Source organism: Furipterus horrens, unplaced genomic scaffold, assembly GCF_987537825.1.
Source record: "Furipterus horrens unplaced genomic scaffold, mFurHor1.1.pri manual_scaffold_12, whole genome shotgun sequence".
NCBI lineage: Eukaryota > Metazoa > Chordata > Mammalia > Chiroptera > Furipteridae > Furipterus > Furipterus horrens.
In genome coordinates this window covers 76,881,106-76,895,404 of record NW_028327182.1, presented here as the reverse complement: position 1 = coordinate 76,895,404, position 14,299 = coordinate 76,881,106, and the positions used below count along the sequence as shown (strand labels likewise).

The window sequence follows — 14,299 nt, the reverse complement described above, 5'->3', positions numbered from 1 at the left end:
TAGTTATCAAATTATTATATTATTATTTAATTAATAAATGTAGTTAATTTTGCAATCATATATGTATGTTTATACATACTTATATTCTTCTAATAATATATGGATCTTAACCCATTTAACCCTACGAGGTCTGTCCAGAAAGTATCCAGCCATGCACTATGAAAAATAGAGACATTTATTGAAGATACAAGATATAAGAAACATCGTATGTAGAACAATGATGCCTCAGTCCCCTTAAAAGTAGGCACATTGGGATCTCACACATTTCTCCCAATTGCCATCAACTGCCTGTTGTATTTTCCTGAATCTCATCAACAGTCTGAAATCTCTTCCTTTTCAAAGATGGTTTTAGTTTTGGGAAAAACCAGAAGTCACAGCGTCCCAAATCTGGGATATAGGGATCTGAGTCACCTGGGTGATTTGATATTTTGCCAAAAAGCTCAGCACAAGACATGATGCATGAGCAGCGCATTGTCGTGATGAAGGGGCCAATCAACAGCTGCCCATAGCTGCAGCCTTCTGAATCAGCTGAATAGTTTCTGAGAGGAATGTTCAAGCTTAACACAAAATTTGATGCAGATTTGTTCCTCTACTCACTCAGTCATTTTGAATGCCATGGCAACACAGTAAACATACTCACTCAATGGTGTCTACCACACTCACTGACTAGTACAGTGAAGTTGTCATTGTTCACATATGTGCATTCCAGTCCACCCCTCTTGACTACCAGGTTACATCAATGTCACACAAACCAATCTCATTATATTAACAATGGCTGGACTTCTTCTGCACAAGCCTCGTACATGCTTTCCTTCCCTCACTCTTATATATTTTTATCATTTGGGGTTTAGTTACTCCTGAATTTTAACCTACTTCAAATCTTTTAATATTCAGTATCCCTTTTGATGAAGTATAGCTCTTAGAAATTCTGTTAGTGAGCCTGTGTATAATGAGCTGTTTATCTTATTTACTGGAATTCTCTTTATTTTATTTTCACTCTTGAATGTTAATTTATATAGTATGGACTTACAGGTTGAGAGTTATTTTGCCTCATATTTGATGATATGTCAGTGACACCTGGCATTTATTGGTGATGATGATAAGTTTTTTGTTAGCATATTAATTTATTTATTCCTTTACATGCTTAGTGCTTCAGTCAACATTTATTTGTTATGTTGAAGTTCTTTAAGTCAGAAATCTGGGTGGATTTGTCTGGGTTGTCACAAGCCTGACACGAAGGCCTAAGACTTGAATACCAGGCTGGGCTCTTAGTTCATTTGGGTTATATGCAGATTTTTGACCGCATAGGGTTGGGTACCCCCTAGCCCCCATGTTGTCCAGGGGTCAACTATACTTGATGAATGACTGAAGCATTACTTTTAGTTTTCACATGCACATGAGCAGCCAAACCAAAACCAGCCCATAAACAGAAATACAAGTACATGCATTCATTAGTGTATAAAAGAGTTAGTTCAGGTTATAAAATGGCCTAACATTCATTTTTCACAAAGGCACATTTTTCAAAGAATTAACTTGGAAACATTATTTTCATTCTCATTTAGCTCCAGATCAGAAAGCAGCAGCCAATCAGATACTGTGAGGTAAGTAAATTAGGAAGTATTTCTTAAAATAAGTATGTTAAAAGGTAAGATGAACAAATTGATAATCAACAATTAATTGGTAAGTATTAATTGAGCAGAAAAAAAAAAGCCCAACATGTTAGTATTTGCCAGTCTGGTAACTAGTACTTATTTGAATAAATACATGTCATCATTCCTCCAGTTTGTTAATGTATATTGGGAGCTTACTTTTGGATGGCTGGTAATGTTTATGGTGCTAACTTGTAAATGGAGCAATTTACTACTCTATTTGGAGATTAAACTAGAAACTCAGTGTGTTTGCCCATGAATCGTTAAGTGAATAATTCCTTACCATGGTCACTAAAAAAAAAAAAAAAAAAAACTGCTGAAGAAAAACATCAGAAAGGAACAATAATTTTATATCTTCTATAACTTAATTTACAAAGTAGTTTTAATAATATTCCCCTCCATTAATTGAAAGCTGCATATCTGTATATACGAATACAACAAATGTTTAGTTTCTCACATCTAACGGTTTTGGGGTTGGGGTCCTTCTGCAGATATAAAATATTTTGGAGTTTTCACTCTTCCCTCTCTGACTTAAAATTCTTTATTGACTTGGATAGCAGCTGGCATTTTGTACCTTCTAGATTTCTCCAAAGTCTATTTCTATTGCTATGCCAAAACATATCCAAATCCGCAGCATAAACTTTTTAGGCTGCGCACTACGTTGTATAATTTATCTTATTCCAGAGGAGGGCTTCATCTTCAACGGGAATACCTATACCAGCTATTCTTGTTTGTTTCTTTTTTTTAAAGAATTTATTTATTTATTTTTAGAGAGAGAGGAAGGGTGGGAGAAAGAGTGGGAGAGAAACATCAGTGTGTGGTTGCTTCTCACTCACCCCAAACCAAGGACCTGGCCTGCAACCCAGACACAGGCCCTGATTGGGAATAGAACTAGTGACCCTTTGGTTCGCAGCCTGGTGCTCAATCCACTGACCTACACCAGCCAGGGCCTATACCTGCTATTCTTATCCTTTACCTCTCATTTATTATTATGATATTCTTACAATGACACTTTAGAGTCACAAGTTACTATTGACAACTAAAAAAAATGATTTTCATTATTATGTCCTCTGTGTGTTATGAACATATCATATATTACTCAAACATAGCCATGAGGTCTCACTGAACCTTTTCCTTAACTTGGAATTATGTCTTATCATACTCTGCCATTTTAGAGGGTAAAGGCCATGTTTATCTTGCTCAGCATTGTATAGCCAGTATGTAGCTCAGTTCTCACCTTATGATAAGTGTTTAATCAATAGTGTTGGCTCTTGAATAACACAGGTTTGTACTGTGCAGGTCCACAAGTATATGGATTGTTTAAATAAGTACATGGAATATTTTAAATGTATTTTCTCTTTCTTATAATTTTCTTAGTAACATTTTCTTTTCTCTAGCTTACTTTACTGTCAGAATACAATATATAACACATATAACATATAAAATAGGTGTTAATCAGCTGTTTATGTTATCAGTTAGGCTTCTGGCCAACAATTGGCTATCAGTAGTGAAATTTTTAGAAAATCAAGTTATATGCAGATTTTTGACTGCACAGGGTTGGTACCCCTAACTCCCATGTTATCCAAGGGTCAGCTGTACTTGTTGAATGAATGAAGGATTACTTTTAATTTTCACATGCGCATGAGCAGCCAAACCAAAACCATCCCACAAACAGACAAGTACACACCTCCATATATCTCTAATGTTATAACTGCCCTCATTTCTTCCTCTCTCATTATATCATCTCTCAGCCTGCAAACATGTTAACATAATTAATCTCTCCTACGATCCTTATGTGCTCCACTGAGTGAGAGATGGTACCATTACATGTAGGAAAATGTTTATTTCAATTGGAGTACACTTTGGAAAGCTAATTCACTAGTTTTACCTTCAGGCTTGGTGTGAAACAGGGAAACATTTTTGGGTTAATTATTTATTTAAGTTCTAATAATGTTGCTTGACACTGTTGCTGTGTTTTATTGACACGACATCCAATATAGTTTTCAGGTCCTTTATTTATTGTTTATTTTGGAGGAAGGTGCTTAACAGCAGAAATTTATTCTCTCAGAGTTCAGGAGGCCAAAAGTCCAAAACCAAGCTGCCAGCAAGATTCGTTCCTTCTGGAGGCTCTGAGGAAAAATCTGTTCTATGCCTTTCTCCTAGCTTCTCATGGTTGCCAGTGATCCTTGGTGTTCCTGGCTTGCTGCTGCATTACTCCAGCATTTCCTTCCATCTCCACGTGGCCATCTTTCCTATGGGCCTGTGTAATCTCTGCATCTCTAAATCTATCTTTCCTTATAAAATGACCCTAATCATTGGATTTAGTGCACACTTCATCTTAAACTGATTAGATCTGTAAATGCCCTATTTTCAAATAAAGTTATACTCACAAGTACCAGGTATTAGGACTCTAACCTGTTTTGGGGGTTCAAAATTTAATCCACAGCAGTGAAATAAATACCCTCATTATCATTAGAAATATAAGCCTATAAATTCATAATATATATAAAAGGCCATTTTATAAACAAGTATATAAGAGAAAGAGGAAATTCCAATTAACATGCAAACTAAGCTGTTTTACACTTTTTGTCCTTCACTGTTTCCTTGCCAAGCACATGGCATGAGTTTCTTTCAACTTAAACTTTTTTTGATTATGTCTCCATGAAAACTCTTAACCCATCTCTCAACTTCTTTCCATAGTCCACACATTATTTATTGTTGTCAAATTTTGATTTTTTAATCATATAATTTTAGAACCTTCTCTTTTATTGAAGATCAAATTAAGTCTAAAATAGTTTCTATCTTGACCAAGGTCATCAAGATTTCTAATGAAAGAATCAGAAGTAGCACCTAGATTTTTGTTTTATTCTACTAAATTTATTGAGGTGACACTGGTTAATAAAATTATATAGGCTACCATCAATAAACCAACAAAACCCCACAAATGTTGGCGAGGATGTGGAGAAAAGGGAACCTTCTTGCCTGTTGGTGGGAATGCAGACTGGTGCAGCCACTGTGGAAAGCAGTTTGGTGTTACATCAAAAAATTAAAAATGGAACTACCTTGTGACCAAGCAATTCCACTTCTGGGAATATAGCCAAAGAAACCCAAGACACTAATTTGAAAGATTATGTGCACCCTTATGTTCATTGCAGCATTATTTACAATAGTCAAGATTTAGAATTGGCCCAAGGGTCCATTAGTAGATGAGTGGATGAAAAAGCTGTACTACTTTTACACAATGGAGTGCTACTTGGCAGTAAAAAAGAAGTAAATCTTACCCTTTGTGACAGCATGGATGGGCCTGAAGAATATTATGCGAAGTGAAGTAAGCCAGTCAGAGAAAGACAAGTACCATATAATTTCACTCATATGTGGAACCTAATGAACAAAATAAACTAATAGACAAAATGGAAACAGACTCATAGACTCATAGACAGATTGACAACTGTCAGAGGGGAAGGTAGTTAGGGAACTGATTGATAAAATAAGATAAAAACCCCTCATAGACACAGACAACAGTATGGTGATTACTAGAGGGAAAAGGGAGTGTGAGGAGGTAGAAGAGGGTAAAGGAGGACCATGGTGGTAGAAGCAGACTTGACTTCAGGTGGTGAACACACAATATGATGTACAGATGACACATTATAGAATTATACCCATAAAACCTATATAATTTTATTAACCAAAGGTACCCCAATATATTTAATAAATAAAAATTATATAGGTTTCAAATGTATTATTCTATGACATATGATCTGTATATTGAATTGTGTACCCGCCACCCAAAGTCAAATCTTGTCCCTATATATTTGACCTTCTTTGCCTTTTACTCTCTCCACCCTTCTTCCCTGCAGTAACCACTATACTGTTGTCTGTGTCTATGACTTTTTATTTATTTTTCTGGCTTGTTCATTTTTGCTTTCAGTTTTATATTCTGCCTATGAGTAAAATCATATGATTCATGACTTTTGTGTGTGTGACATTTTGCTTCACATAATATTCTCAAAATCCATCCATGTCGCAAATGGCAATACTTCATATATATATGTACCACATCTTCTTTATTCAATCACTTATCAAAGGACACTCAGTTTTTTGTTTTGTTTTGAGCACTGTGAATAACCCTGCTATGACCATAGGGATGCATGCATCTTTATGAATAAATGTTTTCAATTTTGGGGGGTAGATACCCAGAAGAGGAATTGCTGATTGTTTGGTATTGAGTTAAAGAGTTCTTTATGTATTTTGGATATTAACCCGTGTCTAAGCTATTGTTCGCAAATATCTCCTCCCATTCAGTTGGTTGCCTTTTTGTTTTGTTGGTTTCTTTTGCTGTGCAGAAACTTTTTAGTTTGATATAGTCCTATTCATTTATTTTTGCTTTTACTTCCCTTGTCTTTGGGGCCAAATTCATAAAAGGTTCTCTTAGACCAAGATCCATAAGTTTAATATGTATGCTTGTTCTATGTAATATAGTGTTTGAGGTCTTCTATTTAGGTTTATGATCCATTTTGAATTAATTTTTGTACATGGGGGCAAACAGTAATCTAGTTTTTTTTTTTTTTTTTGCATGTGGCTTCCCAATTTTCCCAGCACTCTTCATTGGAGAGACTTTCTTTTTTCCATCGTATGTTTTTGGCTCCTTTGTCAAAAATTATTTTCCCATATGCACGTGGCTTTACTTTTGGGCTCTCAATTCTGTTCTATTGGTCGGTATTCCTGTTCTTCTGCCAATACCATGCTGTTTTGATTATCGTTACTCCATATAATAATTAGAAGTCAGGGAGTGTGATAACTCCAGCTTTGTTCTTTTTTTCTCAGGATTGTATATTTTGCAGATGACATGTTTCTTTATATAGAAGACCCTAAAGACACCACCAAAACACTACTAGAAACAGTAAACCAATACAGTAATGTTGCATGATACTAAATAAATTACAAAAATCCATTGCATTCATATGTCCTAACAATGAAATTTCAGGAAAAGAAATGAAAAACAAAACAAAACAAAAAACAACAAATTCCTACTTAATTGCAGCCTAAAGAATAAAATACCCAGGAATAAATCTAACAAACTATGTGAAGGACGTATACACTGAAAATTACAAAGAATTATTAAAAGAGATTGAAAAACACAAACAAATGGAAAGATACTTTATGTTAATGGATTGGAAGAATCAACAGTTAAAATGGCTATATCACCCAAAGCAATATACAGACTTAATGCAATCCCCATAAAAATCCCAATGTCATTTTTTAAAAGAAATGGAACAAAAAATAATCTGATTTGTATTTATTTTTGGAATAATCTTTAACTAGTGGAAAGTCAGTGAGAAAGACTGTTAGAGTCAAAGAATGAAGAGAGGTAGGATTAATTCCAATGGAGGTTATATTAATAGCACAGTAGTATAATTAAAATTTAAAAAAATTTTAAAATATTTTATTTTTATTTTTTAATATGCTTTATTGTTTATGCTATTACAGTTGTCCCAATTTCTTTTCCCTTTGTTCCCCTCCACCCAGTGACCCCCCTCCCTCCAGTTGTCCCCCCCTTAGTCCATGCCCATTGATTGTGCATATAGTTCTTCTCAACAGCTTCCTATCTACTCCACTCCCTCCTACTATGCTCCTAATTTCTGTATCATCTCCCTCCTTTTCTCCACTTTCCCCTCCCCACTGACCTCCCCCCAAAATGTTCCCCATACCTGTAATTCTTTTCCCACTCTTGTTGCCTACTTTGTCTGCCTTTGTTTCAATTCCCTAGCTTCTGTTGTTGGTTGTTGTGATACAGTTTTCATTGTAATGTTCATAGTTTTGATACTCCTTCTCCTAAACAAGTCCCTTTAACATTTCATATAACAGTGCTTTGGATCTGATGAACTCCTTCAGTTTTACTTTATCCTGGAAGCATTTTCTCTGCACTTCTATTCTGAATGACAGCTTTGCTGGATAGAGTAATTGTGGTTGTAGGTTTTTGCTTTTCATTACTTTGAATGTTTCTTTCCAGTCCCTTCTTGCCTGCAGTTTCTTTTAGGAAATCAGCTGACAGTCTTTTTGGGACCCCTTTGTACGTAATTCTCTTCTTCTTTCTTGCTGCTTTTAAGATTCTCTCTTTATCCTTAATTTTTGACATTTTAATCATAATTTGTCTTGGTGTGGTTTTCCCTGGGTCCAGTTGTTTTGGAACTCTCTGTGCTTCCTGGACCTGTAAGTCTATTTCCTTCCCCAAGTTAAGAAAGTTCTGCTTCATTATTTTTTCACATAATTTTTCAATTTCTAGTTCTTCTTCACCTTCTGGCAGCACTATGATTCGGATGTTGGTCACTTATAGCTGTCCTACAAGTTTCTGAGCCTCTCTTTATTTTCCTCACTTCTCATTTCCTCTTTCTGCACTGGTTGACTGTTTGTTCCTTCCCTATGTTCCGAATTGTTGATTTGATCCCTCGTTTTCTTACCCTCAACACTAGTTTCATATGTGTTTTTGTTCATTTCAGCAGGACTAGGCTTCATTCCTTCCCTGTCTTGTTTAAGATCTGCTGTTAGGCCTGTAAGCACTTTTATAACCAAAGCTCTGAACTGAGCCTCAGAAAGATTTCCTATCTGCTGATCTGTTAGATTAGGTATTTGCTGTCTCGTCAGCTGCATCACCAGAATCTCTATCATGAACTATGCCATCTTTACCGTTTTGTGTTTACCTTTGCTACCTGGGCAGGGCTGTCACATCTCCTATGCTATAGGGGGCAGAGCCCCTTGCACTTGTCACAACCAGGTGACCCATCTCAGCATGCTGTGGCATTTTCTGTGGGGGCGGGGGTCCAAGATGAATTCCTGCTCTTCACTCTCCACTGAGAGACCAGGAGCCTCCTCCTCTGTCCCCACCCACTCCGGGCCTCACAGTCCAAGGCAGTGGAGATCTGCCTTCCCCAGCTTTGGAATCGTAAGCTGACGGGTCTGGTCTGCAGCCAGTGGTGCTCCCCAGGTACTTCTCACCTCCCCTTAAATACGGGTGTCTGTGCTTACCGCTGTGCCACCGCTGCCACTGCTGCTGCCACGGACAGCACAGCTTGAAGTCTCCTCCCTGGCTTCGCCCCTCCTACCTGTCTGGATGTGCACCACTTCTTTATAACTTCATACGTTGGACTTCCATTTATTTTCTGGAACTTCTGATTATTTCTGTTTTTGTGGTAGTTGTATTCCTTCTTAGTTGTGGAGGGAGATGGAGTGTGTCAGTTTAGGCCTCCTTCTTGGCCCGAAGTCTCCTGTGTTTCTTTGCTTCCATGTCCCAGGGAGAGTTGTCACTCCTACTACTGTATAATTAATTTTTAAATATCTAAATTCAATCAATATTTCCAGTCTTTTCCTAAACAATAGGAGGATCTGAGATCATTTAACAACAAACTTCAGTCATTAATCTCTCACATATTGTCATTTGACTCTTAACTTCTGGGTTTTCTACCTACATAGTCTCCCCTATATTAGTCACTGTTGTTACTACTAGTACTATTATTATAATAATTTTATATTAAATGAATATTTACTAGCATTTAACAACATATTTACTAATTTCTTTGATCACTTTTCATTCTTGAATTTAGTTTTTCGTTTTCATTTTTTTTTCTTTTTTCTGAAGTACAACCTTTTTTGTTTCTGCTAGTGGTTATAAGCATTTTGTGTTAAATGTCTGAGTAGGTCTTTTTTCACACTCATCTTTGAAAGATAGCTTAGATGGTTACAGATTTTTAGTTAAGAGTCACTTTCCACAGTCTTTTAGTTGTAATGTGACATATACTGTCATTATTGATTCCACCACTTGTTAGTTTAATTAATTTATTTATTCCCTTCCAATTAACATGTAGTTTCTTTAAGTGCTTCTGATGTTTTCTTTTTGTAGTGAATGTTGTGTATTTTATTGTGATATGTCCTGATATAATTTATTTTTATTTATTGAGTCCAGCTGTGGATTCAATATAGTCTTGAAATATCTGTAATAAGGTAATTAACTCTGGAAAAAATTTAGTCATCTCTTCAATTATATACTCTTCCTCATTATTATTTTTTTTCTCAAACTAAATGACTGTTTATGGGAGAATCTTCTCACTTTAGCCTCCATGTTTCTTAATGTGGCTATTTATATATTATGCTTTTCCACCTCTCTGACATAGATATCCACATGAGTTTCCAAATCACCTCTTATCACCCATTCTCTTAATAGCTATCCTTTTCTTGCTTTATTTCTGACTTGATCTCTCTGAAGATCCTAAACATTTCTATTGAAGATTTTCATATTCTCTGTTCACCTTAATGTGTGAATTTTTGTACTGTGCTGTGGCTATGGACAGTTACCACACAGTAGTTTGTAAGTTAGACTTGTAAACTCATCCTCAGGGCCAATAATTGTTCTCATGAAAGTTCTGCATGCCCTGAGTTATTGAAACATACATAAGGAAGAGGAGAATATTTCAAGTTTGCCTGTCTTTGGGCATGAGTGTTTCCATATATTCTATGCTTGCTGGTTTTAATTTATGGATATTGGAAATGACAAATTGAAGTCCTGCCTCTATACATGGTACAGGCCTGGGGTTCTGCATTTCTTGGTGATCATTTTCTATTCACGTTGCTGAAACAATTTGTTGAGTTCCTAGTCGCCTTGTTTTTTATTATTCCCATTCACGACTACCAGGCTTGGGCTTTGTTCTAGCTTTTTAATATCTGTGCCTTTAACTCCTTCCAAGCTAAGGTTATTAGAAACACTTCCTTTAAGGTGTAATTCAGATTCCCTTTTAGTCATTCATCTTTTTTTTCTTTTTTTAAGTGTATTTTATTGATTATGTTGTTACAACAGTTCCAATTTTTCCCCTTTACTCCCCTCCACCCAGAACCCCCCTCCCCCAGCAATCCCCCCAAGTCCATGCCCATGGTTCGTACATACAAGCTCTCCCGCCTCACCCTTTTCATATATTCTTCTTCTTCTTTTTTTGATAAAAAAGTGATTACTTAATTATTTTAACAATAAAAAATAACAATCCCTTCCTCTCAGATATTAACACCCTTTATAATCTTATAAAGGACAATGGGCGAAGGTCTCAAGCTGGACATGGTCGTCGTCCTACCTACCCTTGGGTTAGTCATTCAGCTTTAGCCCCTGTTTTCCCTCTGAATTTCTAGCTTCTCATATTTTACTGACAGAAGGAAAAGTCTTTCATGGCTCTTAATCTCAGTTGGATATTAGTATTTTTGTGCTATTTTCATCCACTTTTTTTTTTTGTGGAAAAGAAAGGGGGAGTTTTCCTTATGGAATAGAAAGGGGAAGTTTTGCTGGCAGTTCAGTCTGCTAGATTGCTCAGAGGTAAATGGGAGTTTTAATTTGTAAAATGTGACAATTTGCATATCAACAAATAAAAAAATAGCTTGGAGCCTGAAGGCCAAATTTAGGCATTCAGAGTCAAACTTGTATAATGTGCTTAGAAGTGATAAAGAAAAAAAATATCTTTGACATCTTGATACTTTTTCTCATTGGAGGATCTACATTTTTCCTAGCATATTGTACTTGATGTTGGATAAATAAAAATGCTACTTATTTGCATGCCCCAGGTATTAATACAAGTTAGTTTTGGCATAAATTGCTCTAATCTTCATTCTTAAAGTAGATGAGTTTTTTAACATTAACTTTTAGGCATTAATTTTACTTTTATTTTTATTTAGATCCAGGTCAGAAAGTAGTACCCAAATGTATACCAGCAGGTAAGTAATTTCGGATGTGTTTCTTATAAATAAGTATTATGTCAAAAATAAAAACAAACAAATAATTGCTTAATGTTTTTCTGAGCAGCCACAGTTCACTAAAATATAAATATTTCTCATTTTAAGAACAAGTATTGACTCATTTTTTTCCCTTAGTTGACTAAATTTGTATTGATTGCTTCCTTTTTTAATACATAGGAAAAAACTAGTTAAATCTAATAAGAGACAAGGTACTTATAATTACTTTGTGAAACTTACTAATAAGCAGGATATTTTTTCTGCATCCTTTGTGATGGGATACACAAAGGGAAATGTTACTTTTTTGTTCAGGTTACATTTACACCCATAAACTCAATACGAGCCACTGAGTGAATGATTAGTTCACTTAGGAGTTTATCTAGGAGACAGTATCATAAACACACTAAAATTCTACATTTCCCATCTCCCCTCAACAGCCACAATTGTGTTCATAAGGGTTGTCTGAAGTTTAGTTTCCTATGCTCTACATTGTGGCCTTGTGACCCTTCTGAAGTCATCAAATATTTACAGAGAACAAGTATTAAATAAATACTTTTGTTCTCCCTTGTAGAGTTTTAGTTTTCTTGTACTGTCTGATATTTTCCCTTAAAAGTCTTTTTCTAGTTACAATCAATCCACTAGTTTTCCAGAACACCTTGTATATGCTCAGGTTAAGTTTTCAGGCTACCCTACCCCATTATATAGCTTCTATGTTTCCGAATGGCCCTGGCTGGTTTGGCTCAGTGGATTGAGCGTCGGCCTGAGAGCTGTCGCTGGTTCGATCTCCCAGTCAGGGCACATCAGAGAAGGAAAACTCTGACTCCAAAAAACCTCCGCTGCCTTGCGGCATACCTCTTCAGGGGAAAGGCTAAGGGAGTAAACCCCGACAGAAAATCCGGAGCCGGAGTCCCTAAGGCGGTTTGACGTTGTAGTCAACACCGGCAACTCCTGCGGCGCACCTGAAGCCAAGCTGTATTGACTCCGTCTTTCCCTTGGACCCTTCAGCTGCGAAGAGAGGGGGGGTCTGCTGCATGGGCAACAGCAGACCCTCCATATCACCCTGCCCAGGCTCTGTAGCTTCAGCTTCACTGGAGAGGACACTCCAGCGTCATCGCTTCAACACGGGAGGAGACAGATACCGTGTCACTCCCGAGTCGGACTGCACAGCCATTCTCGGCGGTGCAGATAGACTCTTAAGAAGCTACACCATCGTCTCTCGAGACGGACGGCTGCCCACGATGTTTCCGAATGAAGTCAGTTCCTCCATTAGGGAAGCTATAGCATTTCTATATCCTTTAATCTCTCTGTTGTTTTTGGATGTTTCCTAACATAATCACCTTTTTATAGACCTTAATTACCTTCTCCAAACTAAGTACAAAGAAAAAAAGCTGATTTTCTTTATTGTCTCTATACCCTGTCACCATTATCAAGAGATTTGTGGTAATGGTACCAAACACTGTAAGTACTCCAACCCTTTGCATACCTAGAAGCATTACTTTCCCTATATTTTCTGAAACTGATTGAGGGTAATGGCTACACACATTTTACTAACCAATGTATAGTTAGCACCTAGTGGAGTAAATGCTCAATAAATACTTGTTTAATGAATGAGCGATTACTCTTGAACTTCACATATACATATAATTAATGTTATAAGTGCTTTAATTTTTCTATCACATTATCTCTCATTAAAGAATGTGTCATTCATATAAGCACCCTTTACTAGAAGTGTTATGTATTCAAGTAGACTGAGGGGTAGTTGAGAGCATCATCTATAGAACAATATATATTGTGCCTGAACAGTGTAACTTGGAATGAATGTTAACCCATTAGTTTGTGTTTAGCATATATAAGAATACACATGAAAAGCATTCTCGGATTATTTTTTCACTTAAATTTAATAAGCTAAGCAGACATAGTTACTGTACTTTACCATTTCTTTTTCTTTCCAATCTTTAAATTTTTATTTTCAGTATATTTTTATATTCAAAGACCATGGGAGATGTTATTAGAACCAACTCCTTGCATAAACACTACCAAAACAAAATTTTTTTTAAAAGTTGGAAACCCAATGGGTTGTACCTGTCAGTAGACTCATAATTTTGTATATACAAATCCTTTTTATTGATTTGGAGGAGAACTAACGATATTAAATAAGAGTATTTGGAAATCAGAATAGTAGGAAAAATCTGCTATAAGTTTTTAAGATAAAAAATAGCACAAATAGGGAAAGGATGCAAAGGGTAAAACTATATTATCACTGAAGTCTTTCGCTAATCTATTTATATTATCTTCTCTGTCAATTAGCTTCACTTAATTTGTTTTCAGTTTATTCTTTTTCTTTCTTATTGTTTTTGTTGGGGGCCTCTGACATAAGAAATCTGTGGATATAAAAATAGAAAAGAGGCCCAATAATTTGATTTTGATGTTTGATAATATAAAAATAGAAATTTGGCAATTATTTCTCTTTTACCAAATTTTTGAAAAGAGGAAGAAACTGATATGAAAATTATAACACAAGTTTGTCAGAATATATTGTATCAAACTAAATGCATTATTCCCTTATTTATTTAGATCCAAATGATAAGAAATGGCCCAAATATAAGACTCTAGGTAAGTACATTAAGAGACGGCTCTTAAAATAAATGTTTGAACTTAAAATGAAATTCATAATCCAAAATTATCATATTTTTTGCACTATAAGATGCACCTGATTATAAGACGCACCTAGATTTAGAGGAGGAAAACAAGAAAAAAAATTTCTGATGGTGTACTGAAATATTTAATAAAATACAGCAGAATAATATTTCAACCATGTAAAGTGAACAGCAGTCAACAGTGGTATTAAGAACCATCATCACTGTCATTAACAAATGAGGAGAGACTTT

The 14,299-nt window shown here is 35.8% G+C and overlaps 1 long non-coding RNA gene across 1 annotated transcript; it reads left to right on the top strand.

Moving 5' to 3' along the window:
• Nucleotides 1-1,562: 1,562 nt before the first annotated feature.
• LOC149996434 (uncharacterized) lies at nucleotides 1,563-14,024 on the top strand. The gene is made up of 3 exons (XR_016507478.1): nucleotides 1,563-1,601; nucleotides 11,355-11,393; nucleotides 13,986-14,024. It is a non-coding gene; the product is annotated as an uncharacterized LOC149996434 (long non-coding RNA).
• Nucleotides 14,025-14,299: the final 275 nt, after the last annotated feature.